The 8,170-nt window shown below is 41.6% G+C and overlaps 1 non-coding gene across 1 annotated transcript; it reads right to left on the bottom strand.

The window, feature by feature from the left end:
* Positions 1–6,744: 6,744 nt before the first annotated feature.
* Positions 6,745–6,855, bottom strand: LOC114678477 (U6 spliceosomal RNA). Its single transcript, XR_003729924.1, has one exon. It is a non-coding gene; the product is annotated as a U6 spliceosomal RNA (small nuclear RNA).
* Between the last annotated feature and the right edge of the window lie 1,315 nt (positions 6,856–8,170).

An 8,170-nucleotide genomic window follows, 5' to 3' on the forward strand; every position in this document is an offset into this window, starting at 1 on the left:
TTTTTGCACATTGATTTTGTATCCTGAGACTTTGCTGAAGTTGCTTATCAGCTTAAGGAGATTTTGGGCAGAGACAATGGGGTTTTCTAAATATACAATCATGTCATCTGCAAACAGGGACAATTTGACTTCTTCTTTTCCTAACTGAATACCCTTTATTTCTTTCTCTGCCTGACTGCCCTAGCCAGAACTTCCAACACTATGTTGAATAGGAGTGGTGAGAGTGAGCATCCCTGTCTTGTGCCAGGTTTCAAAGGGAATGCTTCCAGTTTTTGCCCATTCAGTATGATATTGGCTGTGGGTTTATCATAAATAGCTCTTATTATTTTGAAATACTTTCCATCAATACCGAATTTATTGAGAGTTTTTAGCATGAAGGGCTGTTGAATTTTGTCAAAGACCTTTTCTGCATCTATTGAGATAATCATGTGGTTTTTGTCTTTGGTTCTGTTTATATGCTGGATTACGTTTGTTGATTTGCATACGTTGAACCAGCCTTGCATCCCAGGGATGAAACCCACTTGATCATGGTGGATAAGCTTTTTGATGTGCTGATGGATTCAGTTTGCCAGTATTTTACTGAGGACTTTTGCATCGATGTTCATCAGGGATATTGGTCTGAAATTCTCTTTTTTTGTTGTGTCTCTGCCAGGCTTTGGTATCAAGATGATGTTGGCCTCATAAAATAAGTTAGGGAGGATTCCCTCTTTTTCTATTGATTGGAGTAGTTTCAGAAGGAATGGTACCAGCTCCTCCTTGTACCTCTGGTAGAATTCAGCTGTGAATCTGTCTGGTCCTGGACTTTTTTTGGTTGGTAGGCCTTTAATTATTGCCTCAATTTCAGAGCCTGCTATTGGTCTCTTCAGGGATTCAATTTCTTCCTGGTTTAGTCTTGGGAGAGTGTAAGGGTCCAGGAAATTATCCATTTCTTCTAGGTTTTCTAGTTTATTTGCATAGAGGTGTTTATAGTATTCTCTAATGGTAGTTTGCATTTCTGTGAGGTCGGTGGTGATATCCCCTTTATCATTTTTTATTTCGTCTATTTGATTCTTCTCTCTTTTCTTCTTTATTAGTCTTGCTATTGGTCTATCTATTTTGTTGATCTTTTCAAAAAACCAGTTCCTGGATTCATTGATATTTTGGAGGGTTTTTTGTGTCTCTATCTCCTTGAGTTCTGCTCTGATCTTAGTTATTTCTTGCCTTCTGCTAGCTTTTGAATGTGTTTGCTCTTGCTTCTCTAGTTCTTTTAATTGGGATGTTAGGGTGTCAATTTTAGATCTTTCCTGTTTTTTCTTGTGAGCATTTAGTGCTATAAATTTCCCTCTACACACTGCTTTAAATGTGTCCCAGAGATTCTGGTATGTTGTATCTTTGTTCTCATTGGTTTTAAAGAACATTTTTATTTCTGCCTTCATTTCGTTATGTACCCACTAGTCATTCAGGAGCAGGTTGTTCAGTTTCCATGTAGTTGAGCGGTTTTGATTGAGTTTCTTAGTCCTGAGTTCTAGTTTGATTGCACTGTGGTCTGAGAGACAGTTTGTTATAATTTCTGTTCTTTTTCATTTGCTGAGGAGTGCTTTACTTCCAACTATGTGGTCAATTTTGGAATAAGTGCGATGTGGTGCTGAGAAGAATGTATATTCTGTTGATTTGGGGTGGAGAGTTCTGTACATGTCTATTAGGTCTGCTTGGTGCAGAGCTGAGTTCAATTCCTGGATATCTTTGATAACTTTCTGTCTCATTGATCTGTCTAATGTTGACAGTGGAGTGTTAAAATCTCCCATTATTTTATGGGAGTATGGGAGTCTAAGTCTCTTTGTAAGTCTCTAAGGACTTGCTTTATGAATCTAGGTGCTCCTGTATTGGGTGTATATATATTTAGGATAGTTAGCTCTTCCTGATGAACTGATCCCTTTACCATTATGTAATGGTCTTCTTTGTCTCTTTTGATCTTTGATGGTTTAAAGTCTGTTTTATCAGAGACTAGGATTGCAACCCCTGCTTTTTTTTGTTTTCCATTTGCTTGGTAGATCTTTCTCCATCCCTTTATTTTGAGCCTATGTGTGTCTCTGCATGTGAGATGGGTCTCCTGAATACAGCAAACTGATGGGTCTTGACTCTTTATCCAATTTGCCAGTCTGTGTCTTTTAATTGGACCATTTAGACCATTTACATTTAAGGTTAACATTGTTATGTGTGAACTTGATCCTGTCATTATGAGATTAGCTGGTTATGTTGCTTGTTAGTTGATGCAGTTTCTTCATAGCATTGATGGACTTTACATTTTGGCATGTTTTTGCAATGGCTTGTACTGGTTGTTCCTTTCCATGTTTAGTGCTCCCTTCAGGATCTCTTATAGGGCAGGCCTGGTGGTGACAAAATCTCTAAGCATTTGCTTGTCTGTATAGGGTTTTATTTCTCCTTCACTTATAAAACTTAGTTTGGGTGTACACAAAATTCTGGGTTGAAAATTCTCTTTTTTTTTTTTTTTTTTTTTTGAGACGGAGTCTCGCTCTGTCGCCCAGGCTGGAGTGTAGTGGCTGGATCTCAACTCACTGCAAGCTCCGCTTCCCGGGTTTACGCCATTCTCCTGCCTCAGCCTCCCGAGTAGCTGGGACTACAGGTGCCCGCCACCTCGCCCGGCTAGTTTTTTTTTTTGTATTTTTAGTAGAGACGGGGTTTCACCATGTTAGCCAGGATGGTCTCGATCTCCTGACCTTGTGATCCGCCCATCTCGGCCTCCCAAAGTGCTGGGATTACAGGCTTGAGCCACCGCGCCCGGCCGAAAATTCTCTTCTTTAAGAATGTTGAATATTGGCCCCCACTCTCTTCTGTCTTGGAGAGTTTCTGCCGAGAGATCTGCTGTTAGTCTGATGGGCTTCCCTTTGTGGGTAACCCAACCTTTCTCTCTGGATGCCCTTAACGTTTTTTCCTTCATTTCAACTTTGGTGAATCTGACAATTATGTATCTTGGAGTTGCTCTTCTTGGGGAGTATCTTTGTGGCGTTCTCTGTATTTCCTGAATTTGAATGTTGGCTGCCTTACTAGGTTGGGGAAGTTCTCCTGGATGATATTCTGCAGAGTGTTTTCCAACTTGGTTCCATTTTCCCCCTCACTTTCAGGCACACCAATCAGACGTAGATTTGGTCTTTTCACATAATACCATATTTCTTGGAGGCTTTGTTCATTTATTTTTACTCTTTTTTCTCTACACTTCTCTTCTCAGTTCATTTCATTCATTTGATCTTCAATCACTGATACTCTTTCTTCTAGTTGATCGAGTTGGTTACTGAAGCTTGTGCATTTGTCACGTAGTTCTCGTGTCATGGTTTTCATCTCTATTAGTTCTTTTAAAGTTTCTGCATTGATTATTCTAGTTATCCACTCATCCATTCTTTCTTCAAGATTTTTAGTTTTTTGCGCTGGTTATGTAGTTTCTTCTTTAGCTCTGAGAAGTCTGATTGACTGAAGCCTTCTCTCAACTCATCAAAGTCATTCTCCATCCAGCTTTCTTCTGTTGCTGGTGATGAGCTGCGTTCCTTTGGAGGGGGAGATGCGCTCTGATTTTTTGAATTTTCAGTTTTTCTGAACTGCTTTTTCCTCATCTTTGTGGTTTTATCTGCCTTTGGTCTTTGATGATGGTGACGTACTGATGGGGTTTTGGTGTGGGTGTCCTTTCTGTTTGTTAGTTTTCCTTCTAAGAGTCACAACCCTCAGCTGCAGGTCTGTTGGAGTTTGCTTGAGGTCCACTCCAGACCCTGTTTGCCTGGGTATCAGCAGTGGAGGCTGCAGAAGATAGAATATTGCTGAATAGCAAGTGTTGCTGTCTGATTCTTGCTCTGGAAGCTTCGTCTCAGGGGTGTAGCCAGCTGTGTGAGGTGTGAAGTGTTGGTCTGCACCTAGTGGGGGATGTCTCCCAGTTAGGCTATTCAGGGGTCAGGGACCCACTTGAGCAGGCAGTCTGTCTGTTCTCAGATCTCAACCTTTGTGCTGGGAGAACCACTGCTCTCTTCAAAGCTGTCAGACAGGGACTTTTACATCTGCAGAGGTTTCTGCTGCTTTTTGTTTAGCTATGCCCTGTCCCCGGAGGTGGAGTCTACAGAGGCAGGCAGGCCTCCTTGAGCTGCGGGGGGCTCCACCCAATTTGAGCTTCCTGGCAGCTTTTTCCTGGATGTCATCTTCTTCCCATGTAAGGCTGTTTCATCTACAGTGAAAATCTGTTTAGTGGGTTCATCTTTATTGATTATTATGCTAGATCTTCTGGATAGCTTGCTACAGCTTCTCCATCAGCACTTGCTGCTTCACCTTGCACTTTTACATGATAGAGACAGCTTATTTCCTTAAGCCTCATGAAACACCTCTGCCTAGCTTCAAACTTTTCTTCTGCAGCTTTCCAACCTCTCTTAGCCTTTATAGAACTGAAGAGAGTTAAGGCCTTCCTCTGGATTAGGCTTTGGCTTAAGGGAATGTTGTGATGGGTTTGATCTTCTATCCAGACCACTCAAACTTTCCCTGTATCAACAATAAAGCTGTTTTGCTTTTTTTTTTTTTTTTTTTAATCGTTCGTGTGTTCACTGGAGTAACACTTCTAATTTCCTTCAAGAACTCTTCCTTTGCATTCACAACTTGGCTAACTGATGCAAGAGGCTTAGCTTTTGGCCTGTCTCAGCTTTTGACATGCCCCCTTCCTCATTAAGCTTAATTGTTTCTAGCTTTTAAAGTAAGAGATGTATGACTCCTCCTTTCATTTGAACACTTAGAGGCCACTGTAGGGTTATTAATTGGCCTAATTTCAATATCATTGTGTTGCAGGAAATAAGGAGGCCTGAGGAAAGGGAGAGAGACAGAGAAACGGCCACTCAATGGAGCAGTCAGAACATACACTACTTTTTACTGTAATAAAGCGAAACACAATAAAATGAGGTATGCCTGTATTTAAACAATACTTTGATATCTAATCTGAAAACATATTATATCCCTGAATTCATAGCGCATAGCACAGTGCCTGGAACACAAAAAGCACTTAATAAATGTTCGTTAGATAAATGAATAATTGTTCAAAGTTCGTTTCTTTTCTCCTTTATACTCTCCCCAACTTCCTCTAAGTAAAAATTAAAACTTTTTGTTTTAATGCTTAGGTATTACTCCTTTCAAAAGTCAAAATTACAACAAATTTAGTTTAAAGATCTTAATTGGCTTTTCATGTGTGTGTGATTCATCCTGTAAAACCAAACTTCTTTGCTCCAGTGAGCTGAGTAAAGGAGTTTGGCTTTATAGAGAGAAATAAGCTGAGGAGCCTGGGCATGATGACTCACACCTGTAATTCCAGCACTTTGGGAGGCCAAAGAGGGTGGTCAGGAGTTTGAGACCAGCCAGGTCAACATGGCAAAACCCTGTCTCTACTAAAGACACAAAAATTAGCTGGGCATGTGCCTGTAATCCCAGCTACTTGGGAGGCTGAAGCAGGAGAATCGCTTGAACCTGAGAAGTGGAGGTTGCAGTGAGTTGAGATCATGCACTCTAGCCTGAGCGACAGAGTGATATTTTGTCTCCAAAAAAAAAAAAAAAAAAAAAAAAAAAGAAAAGAAAAGAAATGGGCTGAGGAAAGCAGAAACAGAACGAAAAAAACAAAAAGCAGATTGGTCATTTCAAAGCTACTTTCCCTGTAAAGGTTAAAGCAGGAGGGACTTTATCAAGCCAGATAAAACTGCACTATTTGGGAATTTGCCTATTAACTCCTGCTATCTTGAAGTGTCACATAAAAAACTTAGTTTCAGTTTGTTGGTATGGAACTTCAGGACAAGTAACTCCATTTTGATTTGGTCTGTTGAGCCCAAAGAGATATAATTGTATTGAACAATTCCCCTCTTTTTGTCAGGGTCTCTCATAGGTAAGAGTGTGACCAAGACTTAGGGCATCAATACAATCCAACAGTCACCATCATTTTGGGGTGCACTCTCCATACATCATTCATGGGTTACATTGTCTTTCTTATCATGTGTTTCTTTTTTTTTTTTTTTTTTTTTTTGAGACAGAGTCTCACTCTGTCGCCCAGGCTGAAGTGCAGTGGCCGGATCTCAGCTCACTGCAAGCTCCGCCTCCCGGGTTTACGCCATTCTCCTGCCTCAGCCTTCCAAGTAGCTGGGACTACAGGTGCCCACCACCTCGCCTGGCTAGTTTTTTGTATTTTTTAGTAGAGATGGGGTTTCACCGGGTTAGCCAGGATGGTCTCGATCTCCTGACCTTGTGATCTGCCCGTCTTGGCCTCCCAAAGTGCTGGGATTACAGGCTTGAGCCACCGCGCCCGGCTATCATGTGTTTCTTTAAGTTTTCTTCATTCCAGCCCAAAAGACCATTTAGCATTCAGCAGATGGCTGCATGTAGATATTTAAGACTTTTTGAGAGGATACTGTGTACCAGGAAGACTAATATTGTGACCATCAGGAGGATAATACCAAAAATTTGGAGTATGCTTCTTACCCAGGGTCTCCATGAACTAAAGCAACTAAAATCAAACATATCTAAGAATGAGCTAGATGATGAGTCTGCCTGTTTTAACCAAGTAGATGTTAATTTTTAATAACTGAGTCTCTACAATACTTGATATATTTACCTATGTGCAACGAGAAGTATCAGCAACTACACAGACTCCTTCCTGTTCAGCTAGTAGGTAATCTAGCATCCCATGACTGGGATAAATTAAGGCAAGAAGTGAGAACAAGTGGATCTAGAAGTCTTTTTTACAAAAATATGGAATGCTTCAAGAATTTGCATGTCATCCTTGTACAGGGGCCATGCTAATCTTCTCTGTATTGTTCTAATTGTTTTAGTATATGTGCTACTGAAGCTGAGCACTAGAAGTCTTACTTTATAAAACAGATCATGAGACTGGGCACAGTGGCTCACACCTGTAATCCCAGCACTTTGGGAGGTTGAGGCGGGTGGATCACCTGAGGTCGCAAGTTCAAGACCAGCCTGGCCAACATGGTGAAACACTGTTTCTACTAAAAATACAAAAAATTAGCCAGGCGTGGTGGCAGGTGCCTGTAGTCCCAGTTACTTGGGAGTCTGAGGCAGGAGAATCACTTGAGCCTGAGAGGCAAAGGTTGTAGTGAGTCGAGATGTTGGCTAGGCTGGTCTTGAACCCCTAACCTCAAGTGATCTGCCTACCTCAGCCTCCCAGAGTGTTGAGATTACAGGTGTAAGCCACCAGGCCCGGTCCAGCTTCTCATCTTGATTTGCAGTTTGATTGTCTCTGGTTATGGCATCATGCATTTTGGTGAAATCTCTTTTTGGCCCACAGATCAGTAATAAGACTTGTCCTTTAAAATTTACATTGAGTTGTCCAGCTTCTGCTTGTAGGGCTTCGGGAACAGAGTAGTTCTCATTTTTAGTTGGAGAGTTGTAGCCACATATTGGAGGAAACTAGAATAATTCAGAATCTAGTTTAGTCTACAGGTAGATGATAAAAACTTGAGAACAAGGAACAGGGATACACTGTAATAACAGATATACTATAGCTTTCCTTGGAAACATAGTTTTTCTCTCAATAGCAGTGGTCTCCAACCTTTTTGTGGAAGACAATTTTTCCATAGAACAGGGTGGGGGTGGAGGGGATAGTTTTGGAATTAAACTTTCACCTCAGATCATCAAGCATTAGATTTTCATGAGAAGCAAGAAACCTAGATCCCTCACATGTGAAGTTCACAATAGCGTTCCCACTTCTATGAGAATTTTTTGTTTTTGTTTTTGAGATGGAGCCTCACTCTGTCACCCAGGCTGGAGTGCAGTGACTTGATCTTGGCTCACTGCAACTTCTGCCTCCAGGGTTCAAGGGAATACTGCCTCAGTCTCCTAAGTATCTGGGATTATAGGTGTGTGCCACCACACCTGGCTTATTTTTGTATTTTTAGTAGAGATGGGGCTTCACCATGTTGGCAAAGTTGGTCTTGAACCCCTGACCTCAATCCCCCCAGCTTGGCCTCCCAAAGTGCTGGGATTATAGGCATGAGCCACCAAGCCTGGCCTCCTATGAGACTTTAATGCTGCTGATGGTCTGATGGAAGCGGAGCTCAGGCGGTAATACTTGCTCGTCTGCTGCTCACCTCCTGCTGTGTGGCCCGGTTCCTAACAGGGGAGCCAGGGATTGAGGACCCCTGCTCTACAGTCA

This window comes from Macaca mulatta, chromosome 5 (genome assembly GCF_049350105.2).
Source record: "Macaca mulatta isolate MMU2019108-1 chromosome 5, T2T-MMU8v2.0, whole genome shotgun sequence".
Classification (NCBI taxonomy): domain Eukaryota; kingdom Metazoa; phylum Chordata; class Mammalia; order Primates; family Cercopithecidae; genus Macaca; species Macaca mulatta.